Source organism: Delphinapterus leucas, chromosome 7 (genome assembly GCF_059928025.1).
Source record: "Delphinapterus leucas isolate spDelLeu-1000000601 "Yukka" chromosome 7, BTC_Dleu_Yukka2, whole genome shotgun sequence".
In the NCBI taxonomy this organism is placed as follows: Eukaryota; Metazoa; Chordata; class Mammalia; order Artiodactyla; family Monodontidae; genus Delphinapterus; species Delphinapterus leucas.
The window spans coordinates 93350621-93371878 of record NC_143135.1 but is presented as its reverse complement, the minus strand read 5'-3'; the positions used below and the strand labels follow the sequence as shown (position 1 = coordinate 93371878).

Sequence of the window (21258 nt, the reverse complement as noted above, 5' to 3'; positions counted from 1 at the left end):
CTCGGAGTGGTTTGACTGCCAAGTCAAGTAATCAGGAGGTAATAGTCTGGTATCAGATGAATCCCCAGAGCTGGCAGCCACATTTGGAAAACTGCATCCCCATGCTTCCTGCGGCATTCATGACCAGGAAAATAATTGTGTAAAGCAGGCTGGCTTCGATCAAACCCAGCCTGACATGGTGTAGTGTAAGAATTGCTGGCGCCGTGGTCTGATGTGGTTATTAGTGCCTCGCCTGGGGGCAAGGCTGCCCAGATCACCAGGCGTGCTGTGATTCATTTGCCCATGCAGATCGGACACTGTTCCTGAACCCGCGAGGATATCTCTATCGCCGCCTCCTTGCCCAGCTCCCCCTGGTTTTTCCCTCATTCTTCCCCATCGCCTGCTCTGGCGGCCTCTTGCCTTCCCTCCCATCCATCCATCGTTGCTGAAATTCTCGCAAAGTGCTGATTTTATTGAGTGCGACAAGTGGCAGTTCATTAAAAAGTGGGAGCAGATGGGGAACGGATTGTGGAAGAAGATTAATGATGCACACAGACCACTAAATAGGGCCAGGTTTGGGAGTAAACACAATCAGTCGGCTCCCTCCGAGGGGGTAATCCTGCTCTGTCAGATCTGTTCTTGTTAGCTGGCTAACGTTGGAGGGCTCAGGAGAGTTAAGGCAGAGCGCGCCAGCCTGCCTGGTGGAGCAAGAGGCTGCGCTCTGCCTGGACAGGGGTAGGGGAGTGTGGGGTGATTGGGATGGGGGTGCAGAGAAGCTCCGTAAAGCTTGGGAACAGCACCCTGACAGCTGAGAGGCCTGTCTGGGTAGCTGCTAGGAGAGAATGGGAGGAAACAATGGTGACCCCTTCTAATAGCCCTGCCAGGTGGATCTAGGCATGGGACTTGGATCACCCTAGCTGGGGCTTCTTCATAAACCCTCAAGATTTGGGCTCCTGAGAGCTGCCTTACTCCACTTAGAGTCTCAGGGAACAGAGGCCTGGCTGCCCCTTCCTGTAACAACCGTTTCTGGCCTCAGGACTCCCCTAGACTGCCATGGAATTCTGGGCCATGGTATCAGAGCCCTCGTTGCAGGAAGAAAATCTCTCAGAGAGACAAAGGTGAGCTGCCTATCAAGAACCCTGCACTTAATAGCCCAAAAAAGTCCTTCTGCCTAGACACCTGACTATGGTTTGGGATGACACAATAGGTGCTCATTCCAGACCCAGGTTGGGGGAGGCAGTTAGAGAGAGAAGGGACGACTATCCCTTTGACTGACCCACTGTAACTCATGCATTAATTTACTAAACACTTATTAAGTGCTACACCAGGATGGCAGTTAGCTGGAGTTTGCTTCACTATCCTTCCTCGCTTTCCCATGGCAGACATCAAACTAGATTATAGCACTTTTTCCCACGGAGTCAAGAAGGGTCCTCAGAGCCCTTCTCAACACAGCATTTCAGATAGAGACTAAGAATTTATTGGCACTGGATGGTGAAAAGAAATCTGTTTCTCATCCGTATGTTAGACATTTTGGGAAACCCAGAGATTTATGTCGTGAGACAAACTGTTGGGGTGAACAGAAATATTTCAAGGTGAGAGCTCATCTGGAAAAAGAAGTACCCGATCCTAATGGGAGCGGAAGAAAGGGCAATGCTCATTGCACTCATTTGTACACAAAGGACGCATGCTTGCTAGAAGGCATTCAACCTGTGGGCCCCACATGCTTTGCTGGAGTGAGGGAGGGGAGAGGAGATTGAAAACAGCTATCCAGGCCTCCCCTTCCCCATGTCTCCAGCTCTCCCACAGAGATGTCACGTGGGGTGTGGCTGAGTCCAGAAGCCAAGCCGTGGCAGGCCGGCCTGGTGTCCTGAGACAGGAGAATTTGTTCAGCTTGCTTGGTGGCCTCATTGCCAGGCAGGGGAGCACCCCGTGTGGCAGTTTCCTCCAGGGAAGGCTTCCTGGAGTTAGCCTCCCAGCCCGTGCACTGTACTTGCCTCCATCTGTGACTCTGTCCTGAGGCCTTTTTACCTGGTTTCCTCCTGGAGCCACGTGGTATCAGCCTGTGCCAGGTGCCCACCCCCACTTGATGAGGCAGAGTCTATGCTTCTCCCCTGTCATCTCTGGACAAGGGATTCTGGTCCTCCCAAGCCTTCGTTTCCATCCCCTCATCTCCACTCACCCTCTGTCGCTGAGGGTTTTCTCCAAGGCTTGACCCCAAGAAAGGTGGGAGGCCAGTGGGAGTCCCTGGCTGCTGGTAGAGCAGGGACCCCCCAGCAGATGTCTTTCCCCTAGCATCAGAACCAGGGTCTGTCTTCACTCCCAAACCTCCTCTTTCTTTGGATTCCTCTATTTTGCCCCTGGGCTCAGTATCTTCCCAGGCCCCTGCTCTAACAGTCTCAGAGGTGTTGCTGTGCCAGAGACTACTGCTTGGCCTCCAATAGCCATCTCCTCTTTCTCCCTAGCGATAAATCCTGAATGTATTCAGGGCACAGCGGGTCCAGCTAAAAGACTCCATTTCCCACCCTCCCTTGCGTTCTGGTCAATGAGATGTAAGAGGAAATCATGTAAGAGAAAGTGTGAGGGTTCTTTAAAGGGAGCTGGCTCAGAGAGAGATTTTTGCCTTCTCCCGTTTCCCTCCTCTGGTTGCCTAAAATGTAGAAACAACGGCAGAATCTTCAGCAGCTATTTTGGTCCATGAAGTGACCTTGGGAATGGAAGCCATATGCTAGGATGTTAGAACAGGAACAGAAGGAACCTAGGTCTACGGTGTATCTGGAGCTGCCATGTCAACCCTGGACTGGCCTCCTCTAGACTTCTTTTAGGGACAAACACTTGACCCTGGGTTTCTGTTATATTCGGCCATACCTAACCCTAGGTGATATACTCCTCTTTCTGTTTTCTGCTCCCTGCCTAGGGAGTAGTAAAGTCCAGTAGCTCTTTCTCCAATAATCCTCTCTCTTTCAGTCTCCTGGTCAATCCCCCAGTTTTGACCATGTCATTACCCAAATCAAATAACTTAATAGATTCTCATTATCTTCTAAAAAAGAACAATTACTTCCCCTGGCATCCAAGACTTCCCATCACCAGGTCCCAAGTTACCTTTCTAGTTATACTTCCTGCGTCCTATGGTTTAGCCAAGTTGATTTCCTGGAATCCCCAGACAACCCCTTGCTTTCCTGCTTCTCTTCTTTGGCTCCAGTGGTTCTCTCTCCTGTCAAAACCCTACCCATTGTTCAACGGTTATCTCAAGAGTTGCTTCCTCCATGAAGACTTCCCAATGCCTCTGAGCTAGGCGTGATGGCTCTCTCTGTACTCCCATGGTAGATTGTTTGTAGCTATCAGCGTCTGCCTTTTGACCAGCCTGGAGCCCTTATAGGACTGGATTGAGTCTTGTTCACTTTCAAATCCCCAAAACACACTGGCCAGGGCCTGCACACAGTAGGTCCTTGGTAATGTTGGCTTATCAAGGGGGCCTCCACTCAGCATCTCTGGCCTCTGCCATGTCCAAGGCCCATGCAACTATGCGGAAGTGCCCTTCTGAGGTAGGGGGCTGGCTCAACCCCCAATTTTGCTCTCCTTAGCTCTCCATCTCACTGTCACACAGCCACTTCTTTGGCACTGGCTACCAGGGAGGGGGACGGGCGGGGGTAGGGCCCAGCCTGGCAGAGGGACAGGTGCTGCTGCCTGGGGAAACAGAGATGTCAGGGTTGACGCAGGGGAGCTGGGCTGCTCATTAGATCTGCTAAACTGCTGTCACAGGCTCGCTCCCCTGTGGTGACAGGGTTCACCTCTCCCCACCTGGGCTCCCCACGCACACGCCGTCCCACCCTCCCTCCTGGCAGCGCTGACCTATCTGGGCGCTGTGCTCACTCACTAACCCAAAGGCCGCTGAGCGTCAGGGCCGCGTCTCCATGGAATACAAAGCCATTTGTCTTGCTGGAAGTACGGTCCCCCCGCCTCGGGGGGTGGCTTGCAGCTTTCTGTTACTCTCTGGCTATAGTCAGAAGAGCCAGGGAGAGAGAGCTGGCTTGGGCCAACCTTGGCCTTGGACTTGGGGGGCTTGGAACCCCTCGTGCTTGTGGCAATGAGTTCGACTTAAGTGAAGTCTCAATTAAAACAATAAGTCATTACCGAGGTAAAGTGTAGCGGGACCGCAGAGGACCAAATCCAAACTTGAACATGATAGGCCTATAAATGATAGTGATGGTGTGATGGTGTTCATTAGGGCCCCGGAGACTAATGACCAGGCACGTTGTCAGCTTAGGGGGCAAGTGGTTTGCACGGCCGCCTTTGGGAGGGTATACGTTCTTTGGAACTTTTTCACACTAATAACATGCAGTAATAAAGCAGGTAAAAGTACAGTCTTTGAGGTTACACTGCCAGGGTTCAAATCCTAAGTAGTTTAAACTCAGAAGTAACTGAACTTGGGCACGTTTCTTCACTTTTCTGGATCTCAAATTTCCTTATCTGTAAAATGAGCATTCACAGACCGCTTGTGCAAATTATACAAGATACTCTAGGTAAAGCACTTAGAAGAGTTTCCAGCATGTAGTAAATGCTTAATAAGCTATGATTCTCCACCAGAATATAAGCTCCCAGAGGACAGGGATCTTATCTATGTTGACCATCTTAACATCCCTAGTGGGATCTCAGTGAATGTTTATGGAATGAATAAATGTGCATCGATAGAGTATATTTCATGAGGACTGGACAAGGTCTTTTTCTTTTCCCCTGTCTCCCATAGTACCTGCTATATAGCACCCTGCATGCAATAGATGCTTAATAGTTAACAAATAAATTTAAGTACAAAGGGTCCTTGCAATTTTGGAAGATATTTTATTTTATATAATTAAAGAGTACTTAAAAGAACTTAACAAATAGTATCCACATTTAGAAGATTTCTCAATCTTCCAGAGTCTCTCCTAGGTCCCGGCTCAGTCACCTCCCACAGAGCTCAGCCGTTTGACCCAACGTAAGGTGCTGTGGGAAGGATTCAGGACTGGATGTTGGGAGACCTGGGTCCTGTTCCAAGGTCTTTTTAATAGTTTTATCATTTGACCCTGGACAAGTCACTTCCCAGCTCTGAGGCTCAGTTTCCACACAGGTACTGAATTGTTATCTATTCTGTGTCAGCCATCTGCTTCCAAGGGACCATTTTCTGTGCAGAAGTCTCATCAGAAAAGACCTATAGGTGGAGCTCATGGAGACACCCTCCTCCTTAGCAACATCGCCTACCACAGCTTTATCTCCTGTGCCATCCTTCTCTGGCTATGGCCCTACGCTAGTATTGCAATCTGGAAAACCAAGGATGCTTTCTGTGGAGTCTAGGGCCTTGCTGCCTTCGAATTTTACAGAAAAGATATCTTGTTTTCTCAAGTCTCATGGAGTTACCTGCCCAAACTTTCAGTTATGCACATCCAAGGATGCCTCTACTCTGGGCTCTCTGCCTTCCCAGCTCCCTGGGGACTTTGTGGCCTGTGTGATGGGGCAGCTGGGAGCCTGGACAGGGCAGGGAATGATGGGAGCACCCTGACTGCCCAGGATCAAGCTCTGCTTTGTGACTTTAGGTCAACTACTTTCTAAGCTTCCTTTATTATTGATAAAATAGGGATTGTGATAGATACTTTGTAATGTCCTGTTAAGAGCAAATGAGATAATGAGGATGAAAAGGAGACTGCAGGCTGTAAAGTGCTGGGCACAATAAGAGATCCACGTGGTGCTGGCACTGAAGGAAGCACTCTGGCCTCCGAGGGGTAGGGCAGCCCCCTTGGAGCCATCAGCTTCTTCTGGCAGAACTTAGAGCCTCCCCCAAGCAGCTCCTCCCCCGCCCCACAGAACTCTCCCTTACAGTTAATTCACCTAATTTAAAGACTGTTGGATCAGGCAAGGAATTTATCAGGCGAGGAAGAAGAGGAAAGCCTGGTGCCATTTGGCTCCCTGTACATTTGCCCTTTCAAATCCTTGTAGATAATTCCATTTCTGCATTAGGAGCAAGACCGGGATTTTGCATAAGAAGGAGGGACAGGGGGAGGAAAGGGGGAGAGAAAGAGGGAGACGAAGGGATGAGGCCAGAGGCTGAGAGAGAGCTGAGGCTGTCCAGGCCTAGGGTGGAGCTGTTAATGGCTCTCTTGGGCAGGAGAGGCCATGGCAGTGGCAAGAAGCAGCCAAGACGGAGGGGGAGAGGCTGGAGGGGGGCACTTTCTGGCTGAGTGGGTGGCTTGCTGAGGTCAGGGGATGCCAGGCAACCCCAGAGTCCAGGAGGCTCAGGCTGCCCTGGAGCCAGCTTCGACACGCCACTCCCTGCACAGAAGTCACTGTAAACCTCGGCACCCCTTCTCAGGAGACTCTGCCCCATTTGCAGGGGAAGTGGAGGGGATGGTGGCAGAGGCCTGACCAGGAAGTTTTCTAGGAGGATCCAGCCCATCCTGACAGTGAAGGCATAATGTCCAGGGCAAGGGAGTGGGGACTGGGGGCATCAGGAGAGGAAAAGGATCGAGGAGAAATGCACAGAGTGCAAAGGGTGGGGTGACACCTACTGTATGGTGGATGCCATTTATGAACTGAAAATTATAACTCCAAGAGGTTCTATCCAAGGTTATTATCAATTGCACCTTATGATGGAAGAAACTGTGTCCTGGAGAAATTTAGTGCGAGCGAGTGGGGTAGGCTGAGGCTCCGAGAGTGGGAGATGAGTGGGCTTAGCACAGACAGGCTGGAGCAGGCAGGGGCAGGGCAAGCTGAGTGGGGCAGATGGGGGGCATGGATGAGAAATTCTACACAAAGAAAAAACACTGTCCTCTGTGTGGCTGGACTCATGTGTTCATGTACCTAGCAGCATGGGCATGCCAAGGAATAAGGCACCCTTGGGGACCAGTTCAAAGGAGAAGGCAGATGAGCACAAGAGCACATGGATAAATACAATGCAATGTAGTGAGTCAGCGCTGGGAGGGGAGGTGTGTGCATTGCACTGTGGGAATCCTAGGGGAAAGCTATTGATTAGTTTCCCTGCTGATGGGACAGGTGCCAGGAAAAGCTTCACAGAGGGGGTGGAATTGCTCCCACAGAGAGTTGAGAGATTGATTTCTAGGGTGTTGATATAGGTCAGTTATCTTCCAGAAGAAAGGAGTGTCTACCCTGTGCGTCAATATGTTATCAGACACAATTCTCATAATGGCTCTTGTGAGTCATTATTCTTACCCCCATTTCACAGAGGGAAATACTGAAGCTAACAAGAAAATATGGATTGTGGCTTTCCCACCTCTATCCACTGTCTGAGAAGGTTCATGTTCATGGGTCTTCTTGCCCAAGGGGGCATTGTTTTCCCACAGAGGGACTGTAGCAACCAAGAAAATTATCAGCACCTTGGACAGGGCCAAGGGCCCAGTCATGGTCCAAGACTCAGTTCAGCTGATGTAATCCAGGGACATGGCCAGTACCTTTCCAAAACCCAGGAACCATGGAGCGGACACTGTCATTTCTAAGATGATGTAATTTACTGTACCAATGCATCTGAGCTCACAGACCACTGGGCTGGTCTGGGATTACTGTGTTTGGATACAGGTCTGCTCAAGCAGAGGGGATTACAAAATGTGCTTCTGGGAATTCCCTGGCGGTTCAGTGGTTAGCACTCAGCGCTTTCACTGCCGGGGGCCCGGGATTGGTTCAATCCCTGATCGGGGAGTAAGATCCTGCAAGCCACGAGGCATGGCCAAAAAAAAAGTGTTTCTGAGGGGCTCCAGGCCATTTTGTCCCCATTCTCCCAAAGACATACTACCTTTGAGAGCCTGAGATAGCTTAAAAGACCCCGTAAAATGCAAATATATTAGCTGAGAGGAGAGTGCCATAGGTTAGGTACCTCTTGGAAGGGGAATTGGAAAGATCTGGAGTGAGGCCATCGACCAGGGAGGGTGGGCTGGGGGTATGCCAGAGTAACGGGACCTGTGGCATCTGAGGGGCAGGAGCAGGTGGGAGGACCCGCTGAAGACAACGTCATAATTTTGCCTCTGGAAAAATTTGCTGGAGTCAGGGTGGGATGCAAATCTTGGTCAGTGAATTCCCCATTCCTGGGAAATCTGTACATGGGAGGGGTCACAGACATACATAGACATGCAAGGAGACACCAGGACAGAGGAAGACCTGGGTACCTATACACATCACTAATATGCACAGAAACGTATGGAGGGCCTATTTGCACTTTTATCCACATACGTGGTGTTGGCTGGTCATCACACGATGGTCTCTGAAGGCCAAGAATGATGATGATTTTCAGCTTTCTAGGTCTTATGTACTATCTCTTTTGATCCCTCCTAAAAATTCTGTGAAGTAGAAAATATTCTTTCCATTTCTCAAATGAGAAAACTGAGGCACGAGTAAGGTTGAACAACTTGCCCAAGGTTGTACTGTTAGTAGGAACACAGCTGGAACTTGGGGGCCCCAGGTCTTTTAATTCCACATCAAGAGTCTCTTCTATTGCACCTCAGATGAGGCCAGTAGTCCCAGCAGCCCCGCCCCTATGGCCCAGAACAATTTCTCAGGGCACATGGAGAGTCAGGCCAATGGGAGTCTGGTCAATGCATTCAGGAGGATTTCTCTAAAGAGGACAGGTCTTGGGGAAGGTAGACTTGCCTTTGAACGTTGGTACTTCCTCTTGTAGCTGTGTGATCTTGGACAAATTCATCAGCTTCTCTGAGCCAACATTTCCTCAACTGCAAAATGGGAATAACAAAATCTACCCCACAAATTATATGAAATAAGAGGAAACATATGCATGACCTAACACAGCGCACAGAGTTACAGAGGACTGTTTACACTGAATGTCCAGGACCTGTCCTATTCCCCAAGGGATGAGGTCTACCAGGCAGGTGGTGATGAGGGGTAGCGTGAGTGCCTCCCCTGGGAGTAGTGTCAGTGGAGAAGAGGTGGCAAGGGGACTTTGGAGGGGCTTTCCTGATGTGGGAGCTTGACTCCTTTCAGACCTCGGGGACCTCAGTCCCTTGAGACGCAGAGCAGGACCTCATGGAGATATATCACCTGGGCTGAGGCCAGCTCTCGCAGGCAGTGACCAGAGCTTGCAGGGGGTGGTCTAATGGGGTTTTGTGCCTGGAACCCCAGGGTAGGCAGAGACCCCACAGATTCTGCTTGGGGCTCTGCCTGCAGCTTCCTACTGTCAGCAGGCAAGACACAGGACGGCTGCATAGGCACTGGTGCATGTGAGGTGATTACTCCTTTAATGTTTAATGTGCTGAAAAACCATTAGACCCAGAAAAGGACAAGTTCTCAGTTGGTAACTTTAATTATTGTTAAGGCTCGGTCACGCCTGCTTATTAGCAATTAGGCATGGCATCTTCCGGGGTGCTACAGGCCTTCCCCCTTTTCTTCCTTTTCCTGGGGAGAGCAGGTCTATGGACTGCTGCCTTCAGGTGCCTGGAAAAGCAGCACCAGTCACACGGGTGGTTCCTGTTGCTCCCCTCTGTAGCCTGGACTTGCTTAGGACCAAAGAGGGCCAACTGCTTCTTCTCAGAGGGGAAGAGAGGGAAGGGCCTTCCAGCACAAATTGGGAGAGCCCGAGGGGTGCTAAGTGCACAGCACGATGCCTGTTACAAAGTACTTTTGCTTCTATTACTTCTTTCCTTCTATCACCATCTCCATTTTACAGATAAGGAAAGTGAGCCTTAGAAAGGTTAAGTAATAGCAGGCACCTCTTAGTGTGTCTACCTGGCATGCATCCCCTTCTTAGAGAACAGCCCACTGAAACCTTGGGCCTGACTGCCATGAAACTACCACATGCCCTCCTTCCACCCCTCCCCTCACTCTGCCTCCATAGTTGCTGGGACCAGGCTGGAGTCCTGACTCAAGCTGGGCCACTCAGAGGCTCTTTCCTGGAAATGGAGAGGTGGGACACAGTTTGTTGGATGTTCGACATGGGAAATAATGGAGAACCAGGAACCTGGATGGACCAGTTAGAATCATAAACAAAGAAAGGCAGTGTCTAGGGAGAGACACTAGAACTAGATTCACAGAAGCAGAGAGAGAGGGAGAGAGAATATGAATATGAAGCCACAGAAAAGAAAATGTGAAGCGACAGAAGACACAAAAATCATCCCTGGGGCTTCCCTGGTGGCGCGGTGGTTGAGAGTCCGCCTGCCGATGCAGGGGACATGGGTTCGTGCCCCGGTCCGGGAAGATCCCACATGCCGCGGAGCAGCTGGGCCCGTGAGCCATGGCCTCTGGGCCTGTGCTCTGCAACGGGAGAGGCCACAGCAGTGAGAGGCCCGCGTACCGCAAAAAAAAAAAAAAAAAAATCATCCCTGATTCTTTACTCTCTGCTTCCTTGCAAGGCCTGGCTGTACTTCCTCCCCTCTGGTTCCCTCTGTATCCTTCCGATAAAATCCCCTCACTTGCTTGAGGTAGTTTCCTATCCCATGTCCCTTAGTAAGCTCAGACAGAGCTATTTGAGGCCAGCCCTGGTGGTCAGCTGGAGATTAGAGGGCTTTAGTGTCCATTCAGACTAGAGGGGCCAGCTGGGTTCGTGGAGAACTGTGGGTTGCAGCTCTGATTCCAGGCTAGAAAAAGGGGGCAGAGATGAGGTAGCATCTTACCACAGACCACCAGCAATGTCCTTTATCCCCTGAATAATCTTCCTGAAGGTCCCCCTCTCTCTCCTACCATACTTTGTCCAACCCAGGAGTCCCTAACACTAGGCTACGCTCAGGCGAATGGCTGAGTGATGCCATGTGCTGGCAGCCCTGCCTTCCCTGATTTTTAAGAAGGGAAGGGGGAAAAAACAGAAGAGAAAAAGTGAACATGAGTAATGGGCCTAGAAGGAGGCATACAGCATAAACTGAATAATAACGTGTCAGAAACAACAAGATGTATTTTTTTTATTTTCCAGTGGAGTTTCCATTGCACTAATCCATCACTGTAGAGCAGGAAAGATTATGCTTCCCCCCAAAAACTCTGGGAGATAAATGTGAGTAAATTAGGGTTTATTATATTATTTGGGGTGATATAATTTCCAAGTGGGCCCTTATTAAATTACTTCCTTTGGGGCTGACACCTCCTGCCTGGGTCTGTGTACTTTTTTTTTTTTTTTTTTTTGCGGTACTTGGGCCTCTCACTGTTGTGGCCTCTCCTGTTGTGGAGCACAGGCTCCGGACGCGCAGGCTCAGTGGCCATGGCTCACGGGCCCAGCTACTCTGCGGCATGTGGGATCTTCCCAGACCGGGGCACGAACCCACGTCCCCTGCATCGGCAGGCGGACTCTCAATCACTGCGCCACCAGGGAAGCCCTGGGTCTGTGTACTTTTGCTTCACTTCCCTGTCTGAAGCTGCTTTGTATTTTAATGTCTCTTGTCATTTTTTGGTGGCGGTGGGGTGCCACTGGAGAGAGCTGAAAGGGAGTGCTGAGTCACTGCTGCTGGTCTGAGTTTCTTCCTTGCTGGCCTTCCTATGATCACAGAACCATAGCTTCATAAAACATCTATGCTGGGAAAAATGTAGGGATACCCAGCCTATGCCCTCATTTCACAGATGGGGAAACGGGCCCAAGGAAGAAAAGTGAGTTGCTTCAGGTCACACAGTGGGTAGGGACAGAGTCGAGACTGGCACCTCATGTGCTCACTCCCAGGCCACTGCTCATTCTTTGCCTGGCATCCTTCTTGTGCCTATCAGTCTTTTTGGCTAAGGGCAGCTTCAAGTCCAACAGCAGAACTCCTATGGAATTTAGGAGTCTTGGTTGTCTACTACAAGATCTTCCCAGTGATCCAAAAGGAGATGTGAGAGAAGACCTGTGGTCTGGTTTTGGTTTGACCACAGAAAGGCTGTGTGAGCTTAGGCAAGTGACTTCACCTCTCTGAGCCTTTATAGTTAAATATAGCATCTTCATAGTAAAAAGGCTTGGAACAGTTTAGTGGTTTTCAGCTTATGTTTTTAGTAGTGGAACTGCATTTTAGAACCTTATTTGGAACTCTAACACGTGAGAGAGTTAAAAGAGGACTTACTCTCATTGCAGAAGAGAATTGGAGGTTTGATGGCCCTACCCTCTGTTTCCCTCCATCTTCCCCCACCTGGTTTGAAACTACTGGTCCTGTTATTGAACTCAGGTCTGGCTGTTCACCACTCAAAAGTCAATACTAGAGAGGCAAGTGTTGGTAGAAAGGAAAGGTTGCTTTATTTTGGAAGCTGGCAACGGGGGAGAAGGCATTCTTGTGTCCAAAGGGCAACTCCCCCAGCTGATCATGGGGCAAGGGCTCTTAGAGGGGAGTTTCAGGGGTGCATATGCAGAGGGACGGGGCACTGTGTGCAGAGCAGCACAGTCAGCTCCCACAATCATCTTGAAGTTAGTCATGCAGTGGGTCTCGTCAGCACCATCTTGATTGTTTATTTATTTATTTTAGCATTTTTTTAACATTAAAAAATATTTTATTGGAGTATAATTGCTTTACAATGGTGTGTTAGTTTCTGCTGTACAACAAAGTGAATCAGCCATATGAATACACATATCCCCATATCCCCTCCCTCTTGAGCCTCCCTCCCACCCTCCCTATCCCTCCCCTCTAGGTGGTCACAAAGCGTTGACCTGATCACCCTGTGCTATGCGGCAGCTTCCCGCTTGATTGTTCAGAGTACATTTAATCTTCGGTTCCAGGGTCAGTTTGTTCCCATTTCTCTGCGGCCAGTTCTTGGAATTGTGGCAGCTTATGTCATGGCTATAGTATGGTCATCATGCAGTTAACTTCTTTCACTCAGTGGGGTTTTCAGTATCTGCAGAACAGCTCAAAGTCTATGGCTCAGAGTATTATCTATAGCTCTGGAGGAGGAACTATAGGTCCTTGACTTTGCTTAATGACTAAACTATTATTATTTGGTCTTCTTTGACTGCTTTCCTTTGCTTCTGCATTTTCTCACTTCTCTGACTAAACTTATTCTTCGGTTAAAGTTTTTCTACAGACAAGAGGCAGGCAGAAGACGTGGGTTGGGGGAGGGGTGGCTGTGTCCTGGGAAGGCCCCATAGGTCCTGCTTTGTTTTAGGCCCAGCTTCAGCATCTGACCCTGATTTCACCCTGCAAGGCCCTCCTGGCATTCTCACCAGGTCTCGCCCAGTCTCCACAGATGAACGCCAAGGTCTCTTCCAGCCCTGAGAGTCTCTGATCACACTCCAGAAGACCCATCCACACAGCCTTGTTCTCTTGGTCCAGCAGGTGTAATTCCATGGAATGCAGCCTGCTGGTTCCTACTTGGTTTTGCCATTTACCAGCTATGTGATCTTGGGCAAGTTATTATTGTCATTTTTAATCTCTCGGAGTCTTTCCCATCGTCTCTGCAATGGGATAATAATAATTTTGATCTCATAAGGCAGTGAGATTTAAATGACAAAAAATATATATATATATATATATAAAGCACTTTACGTAGCATGCTGTAAATTAGTGATTATGATTTTCATTATGAATACTACCATCTCGGTGTGTTTTTAGTGAGGCTTATATAAGGGCTTATTAACGTACACAGTAGATGCTTAACAAATGGGAAAATGGTAGCTGTCATTTTTGTTAGCTATTATGGTAATAGGCAACACGGGGAGCCAGTGGTGAATACATTCTCGTCCTCACTCTCAAGGGGACTCCTGAGCTCTGTTCCCCACCTGGACATGGGCACAAACGCTGCCCCGACTCGGGTCTGGACTGTGGGCAAGCCTGGAGGAGAAAGTCGGGGATCAGCACGGCTTCAGAGAGGAGGTGGATTGCTCTTCTCTGGCTGCAGAATAGATCACACAAGCCGAGCCATTTAAAACAACACCCATAAATTCATAGAGACAGAAAGTGGAAAGGTGGTTGCCAGGGACTGCGGGGAGGGGGAATCGGGAGTTATTGTGCAATGGGCGCAGAGTTTCTGTTTGCAAGACGGAAAGTGATTTGGAGATGGGCAGCACAACAGTGTAAATGTACTTAACACCACTGAACTGCACATCAGAAAGTGGCTAAGATGGTACATTTTATGCTGTGTGTATCTTACCGCAATTAAAAAAACGATAACCCCCCCCACCATCATTCCCTTCCCCCACCCACCTATTTATGATTCCCCTGATCTGGACGTCAGAAGCCCAGCCTGGCTCAGAGTATCCACAAGGCTGAACTCACGGTGCTGGCCGGGCTGAGTTCTCATACGGAGGCTTTAGGAGAAAATCCACTTCTAAGCTCATTCAGGTTATTGGCAGTTGTAGGACCAAGGCCCCCGCTTCCTTGCTGCTGATTGGCTGGTGGTCACTTTCAGCTCCCAGGGGCTGCTCTTTGGTCCAGTCCATGCGGCCTCTTCCACCATCAAGCCAGCAGCTCGTGCTTCCCACCTCTCTTACTTCCCTCCTGGGATGAGCTGGAGATGCTCTACTTTTACAGGGCTTGGCGATTACGTTAGGCCACCCGAATAATCTCTGTATTTTAAGGTCACTGCTTTGGAACTTGAAATACCTCAGCAAAATTCCTCATAGCAATACCTAGACTAGGGTTTGATTGAAATATCAAAGGGTGGGGAATCTTGGGGCTTATTTTAGACCTCCGTGTACCATGGGGGGTATCCTTAGAACGGGGATTGAAGGATAAACAGGATTTCCAAGGGTGAAGGAGGGCACTGCAGGTAGAGAGCCCAGAATGAGGAGTGTGAGTGTTTATGGGGTTGGAGGTGCTGTGATGAGAGGTGAGGTGGGGTTGGGGGGTGTGGTGAGATGCTGAAGCTCCCCACTGAGCTGAGGGGAGGGGGAGGGCTCTGAGGGTGTTTAAGGATGGGAGGGACTACCTGGGATGGTTTAGGTCGAGAGAGTGACTGAGTGCACCCCGGGGGCCCCATTGCACCAGAGCGGTCTGGGAAAAAGCAAAAATGTTCTTCTCCTTTGCTCTACGTAAGAGGAACTCGGTTCCTTTCTTCCTTCATTCCGTTATTCTTCACCCATTTAGTAAATATTATGGAGCCCCTACGATGTGCCAGACCTGTGCTAGATTCTGAGGACACAGTGGTGAGCAAGATGGGCACCATCCCTTTCCTCTAACTGCAGCTTAGAGTCTGGAGAGGAGAGAGGAAGCGAAGGAGAGGTTCTTGTACGGAGGGGACTGCAGTGATAGGGAAGGTGTGGGGCTATGAGAGCCCGAAGGAGAGCATCTCATCCCAGGTCCTGGGTTAAAGTGGGTGGAGCTGGAGCCCCTTGCCACCCCCCCCCCAGGGGTCCGAAGGTGGAGGAGTGACAGAGGCCCCATGACAGGCCATCCAGGGGGCATCCTTCTGCCTTCTCCAGGTGGAGGCCTGGCCTGGCACTGGGAGGAGGCAGGATTGGCTAGAGATGTGCAGCTCTGGGGAAAAGGGGAGGCAGAAGGAAGTACAACTGTTTGATCAGAGTCTGGCCCCTGGGAAAGAGCTAAGTGTCTTTTTGCTGGCAGCCACAGCAAAAGGTGCAATCATTAGAATGTGGCATTTTGCGTTAAAATTGTTCCCATCAGCCAGTGACATTTTCTTGTTCCTTCTGGTCAGGAGACCTTTCGTTGCCACAGATTCAGATGACTCAGGCGTCAGGATTTCTTTCCCTCTGGAGGAGAAACCCAGTCCAGTCACCCTGGGGTGGGCATTCATGTTAGTGGAGGTTAAAGAAGCCGATGAACGGGTGAGCACGGCGAGGACTAAGAGGTGTGCATGAGGATGAGGAAGGGGACAAAGGTGTGTGTCCGTGTTCTGGGCATCCGAGTCATCTGGTGTCCACGAGGGTGGCCAGCCCTGGGGGTCGGGCCCTGCACGTGTGCCCTGCAAGTGCGTTCCTTACTGCAGAGAGGAAGACCCACACTTGGGTCCGTGTGTGAGTGTGGGCACAGAGCAAAGAAGTGATCAGGTGTGTGTGGGAGTGTGTGCACACGTGTGCACAGGCAGGCACCCATCAGTGCCTGGGTGTGTGGGGGCTGCAGGTTGATAGCTGGTCTGTCTGAGGTGTGGGTGGTAGTTGACCCATCCCTCTGCTCATCCCCACCTACTCACTGTCTTCCCATCTCGTTAATGGGTACCACCCAGCTTGACCACCCCCGGCTGTCAAGCCCCAAACCCAGCAGTCCTTTCCTTCCCTTTCACCCCAAGTTCATATTTCTCCTCTTCAGATAGACATTTTATGACCACGAAAGCCAGAACTGCTCCCTCGTCCCCTCCACAAGCGTTCTCCACTGCAGCACACACTTCCTTACTTTCACAGCCTTATCTCTGACGGAAATTATCTTGCTGTGTGTTTGTTTATAAGGGTGGTCTCCTTCTGCCTCCTGCAGGATGCAGCTCCCTGAGGGCAGGGCGGGTCTTTCTTGTTCACTTCTGTACACCCAGTACAGTATGCAGCAGGCACTCGCTAAGGGCTCGGTAGAACGAGTGAGGATTTGCTTCCTTGTGCTGCCCAAAGGCTGGCTTAGGTCTCGGTGGTGGGTGGGTATTGCTTCAAAGCAAAGACACAGACTCAGAACAAATTGGCGTGGGAGGGGATGAGTTCCTTGTCATGGAAAGCATTCAAATAGAGACTGAATGAATGCTGTTAGCTTTGCACACTTATGGGTTCCCATACTGTGGGACACAAGGGTCGTCGAGGACAGGTCCCACTTTACCTCCCCAGCCTCACTGTTCTCTGTGTCGTGCTCTCTCATGCCTCCTGTCCGCACATGCTGCTGTTGTGACCTGGGGGACCGTGCTTCTCTCCTTGACTGGAAACTCATTCTCATCCTTCCAGCTCTATGACGTCATCTTCAGTTCCCTATGCAGAACCAAGTCCCCCTTTATCCCTGCGCCCTGGGCCCCTCCTGTGGGCCTCATAGCTCTGATCACTTGGCATGTTTGCTTGTGTACCTCCGTAACAGACCCAAACCTCTCGCAGACAGGGGTGTAGCTTGCCCAGGGCCTAGCATGGGGGCGCCCTGGTGCTCAATAGACGCTTGGTAACTGTTTGTAGCAGGCACGTGATGTGCGGTCCAGCAGGAAGGTGAAACGTGCAGCTCCAATAACAGGATCTTCTGCTCCCTCCCACTCCCCTCAGCCCCCCTGATTCTGCGGCCACCAGAGGTTAGTCCTTTCCGGTGACTCTGGGGCTCAGCTTGAGAGCCTCTGATACCCGCAGGGGAAGGCGTTAAATAGGTGCTTGGGGCACCTCCCCCAGGCCTGGGCCACCGGGCAGAGGGACTCGGGACTCAGGCCGCTCAGGAAGCTGGCAAAGCTCCTCCCGCATAGTGCCCAGACAGATTGTTCTGGGGAGACTCCGAGAAGAGACAACACTTTCTGAGAGGACAGGGCTGCGTGAGGATGAAAGGGGAGCCCCAGAGATCCCCATTCTCAGTTAATGTTCTACCAGAGATACAGAGAATGGGGGCAAGAGCAGGGGCCGGGGCTCTCTGGGTAGGTCAGCTTGGGCTGGTCCACGCTGAGCGCTCAGGGCAGCTCTGGCCACCAGAGGTGGGATGCGGTCTTGGGGCTGGGCTCGTGGGGCACACGTTGACAGCAGAGAGCCCGGGGAACGTGCCCAGGGACAGCATTCGAAATGCTGAATGCGGAAGCCGTGGCCTCTAGGCTGGCTCTGCCACTTCCTAAGCACACAACCTTGGGCGAGTCTCAAATTCATTCAAGCCTCAGTTTTCTCATCTGCAAAAGGGGATTCTGGGGATTGAGCACTGTGCTGTGCTCTATCTCACTTAATCTTCATGGCAACTCTGTGAGGTAAGCACTGTCACATTTCCCATTTTACAGATGAAGAAACTGAGGCCTAGGACAAAGAATATGCACCTAGCTGCGCGTTAGTCAGGCCATTAGCCAGTGCTGGGATTTGTGCTGTGCTGTCTCTCTGTAAAGCCCTTGTCCTCTGCCACTCCTCCAATTGCAATTCCTGCCAGGCTTGGTTCCCAGGATCAATGTGAAGATCCAAGGAGATCACAGCTGACCACAAGGTGTGAGGGGCTCAGCAGGGTTCACGTGTGAGACCATGGCTGTGTGGCTCAAGGCCACTTCTCCCCGGCCCACTTCTCTCCCCGGCCCAGCTCCTGTAGGCCATCCCTGGGGGCAGGTGCAGGCCACTGCCCTCTCTGCCTGCTTCTGCCACTGCTAAACTTTACACTGGGCTCTGTCATTAGCCCAAACAACAAGCTCCCTGTTTGACTAGCCCTGTCCAAATTTGCTCGGCGTAAGCAGGAGCCCCATGGTAAGTAAACGGTTTTCTGTTGATATTTGAGCACAAATGAAGAGGCAGCGAGCAAGCCCATTAATAACCGAGGAGATGATTGTGTTTGCACAAGGCCTGTTTACAGCGTGTCAACTGCCCAGGCAAGGCCCGCCTCCTTATTGATTTCCCGATAAGCCGCTAGGCACTCTTGTTCTCAGCCCTGGCGGGGGCATCCTCTGCACGGTCCGAGGGTTGGATCTCCTTTCCCTGCAGAGGCGCTCAGCCTGGCTCTCAGGTGAGGGTGGAGTTTCATTCATTCTTCATTCATTTATTCAACATGCATGAATCCAGCATCTTTTATACATGGGCCACTCTGCCAATAGCTAAGTCCCTATCTTCATCTAGAAACAGAGCCTGCTCTTGAGCTTATGGGGGGCGGGCGGTGGCAGGGGGGAGCTCAGTCCCTGATACCTCTGGGTAGACATGTGGTCAAAAGTTGAGTCTTTGTGGACCTCTGACCATGCACTGCATGGTACCCCATCACCGTAACACTGCCCATCAGGGTCCTCTACCCTCATTTCATCTTGAATTGACCAGCTGCCTCATCTATGATGGGAGATGGCCCTCTGGCTGGCCCTGGGGGGTGGCATCTCCCTTTACCACATTGTCTTTTAATCCTGAGATCCAACAGGTTCAACTTGGGGATTTCTGGCTTTGGATGGGATAGTTAGTGATGGAGAAGGCTTCAGGGTAGAGCTGGAGACTCAATCATCCTCCCCACTGGAACCTTCCAGATCCTGAGCTTTCCAGGGATATGGCAAAGCAGATCCAGGGCGAGGGTTCTAGGAGGGCTGCCAGGAACCCCAGGCTGAGCCTGTTTGAGAATAATTTCTGGCCTGTTTTGCCGTGGACATCAGGATGACTAAGGCAGTATCCTATCTGATGAGCTCACGGTCTGGTAGAGGAGGTCAATCTGTAAACAAATAACCGAAGAGAAAAAATCATAAAATGTTGAGAATCATGAATCCAGGGCTGAGGGAGCAGAGAGGAAGGTGCTAAAAGGCATGGAGGACTTCCCAGAGGAGGTGACATTTGAGCAGTTTCCTTAAGACTGATTAGATGTTTGTAGAAGCCACAGTGACTGCTCCCACCGGTGGGGAAGGAAAAGAACAGAGTCTGCCACTGACTGCAGTCTTGCAAAGAGATCAAGACTTGTGTCTCTTGACCAGGTTTTGGGGGGAAGATTTTTGTCAGGCAGATCCTTGAGTCAGAATTGGGGGGCTGGGGAGAGATGCCCCTGGAAAAGCATCCTGCTGGACTGGGTGTTGGTGTCCACAGCTTTTCCCCCAGTAGAGTATTCCTGGGAAAAGATGAAGGAGGGTATGGGGATGGGAGTAAGGAGGCCCAGACTGTCATCCTAGCCCTGCCATTAACTGGGAGAAGGGCCTCGCTTCCTGGAGTCTCCATTTCCTGATCTGTAGAATGGAGCTGATCACACCTGCCTCTCCACAAGTGGAGAGGCAGCTGGGGAAGTAGAATAAAAGGCACTATAGAGAAAAGCAGCACAGCACCGAGAACGTCAGTACAGCAAGGAACACAACCCGAGCATCTGTATTTAACCTTGGTCCCTAGATAGAGACACACATCTCACACACTGTGGTCCCTTCTGCATCACACTGATCTCTTCTTGCTGCAGCCCAGGCAGCAGAGCCCATCAGCAAATAACTGAGAAGAAACTGTATTTGCAGGAGCCCAGGGCCAGATGCTGCTGCTGAGGACCAAGGAATTGAGTGAGAAGGATTGAGGATGATGCCTGAGCTGGTCCTGAGGAAGCCAGCCTTGCATTCAATCTTATCTCCCAGGACACAGGGGTCCCTGGCAGGGCTGCTGGTGTGAATACCATGTTTCAGAGGACCCTGAGCTCCTGGGATGAAGGGGGAAATCCAGAGTTCCTCTGGGGACCTGGAAGAGTTCTGAGGAGTGAGAGTCTAGCCTACTCCCTCAGTCTTTTATTCTGGCCCCAAACTACCTCCCTTTCCCTCTTCCATCTTCCAGTTCAGCAGAGGGGCAGCCCTTCTGCTGGGCTGAAACCCCCAGATCAGTGGGTGTCTTCAACCAGATTCTGATAGGGGGGAGAAGAGGAGGTACTGGCAACAATGATCTCCTTTTTACTATCCTCATTGCACACTGCCTTGTACTACTTATTGTCTGTCATTGAGAGCTGGAAAGAACCAACCCCATCAACTCTTGTCTTCTAGCCCCAGGTTAGCACAGCTGTATGAAATGGAAGGCTGTTTGATTATGTATCTGGACCACTTTCCTGGGATGGAGACCTGTCTCTGTACTGGGCACTTGGCCTATATCCAGCAGAAGAAGAGGGCTTTGGTAAGAGAGAGGGAAAACAACAGAAACTCTGTTAGCAATAATCATGCATTTCAGTTACACCATGAATGATGATCAGTATCAGTGCAGTGGTCCCCAACCCTGGCTGCACTTCAGAATTACCTGGAGATTGAAGGTAGTGCCTGGACCTCACCCCAGACCACCCAGGCATTTTTGTTCTGAAAAAGCTGCCCGAGTAGTTTTGATTCATAGTGAAGGCTAAGACCTGTGGAGCTAGAGAAGCTTTCTCTTCTTGGGTATTGTTTCTGGGGGGCTGGTTCCTTCATCCTACATGCAAGACTTGCATAATCTGAAGCCCCTTTTGATTTCCATCAAGGGGAAAACTGGATGGAAACCACTGCCTGAGTTTCTCAGCCAGAGGTCAGAGGAAGAGGCAGCTGGACCCTGGGAGGGAAGAAGAGAGGCCCGAAGCCTGAGAGGGGCAGGGGAGCAGAAGGACAGAACCCCAGATGTCAGTCAAGGGGGACTTGGCACGGAGCAAAGGAGAGAGCTACTTTGTACTCTCCTCTAGCTTGTGTGCTTGATTGCCTGATGAGAAAATTTCTTTCTTCTTTAAAAAAATTTATTTTGTCGTATAGTTATATACCATGTTGTGTTAATTTCTGCTGTACAGCAAAGTGATTCAGTTATACATATGTATACATTATTTTGCATATTCTTTTCCATTATGGCTTATCACAGATATTGAATATAGTTCCCTCTGCTATATGGTAGGACCTTGT

At 50.5% G+C, this 21258-nt stretch overlaps 1 long non-coding RNA gene across 1 annotated transcript in view; it reads left to right on the top strand.

The window, feature by feature from the left end:
- Positions 1–21258, top strand: part of LOC111166944 (uncharacterized) — a 161939-nt gene that overhangs the window by 6982 nt on the left and 133699 nt on the right. The gene's annotated exons all lie outside the window — the stretch shown is intronic.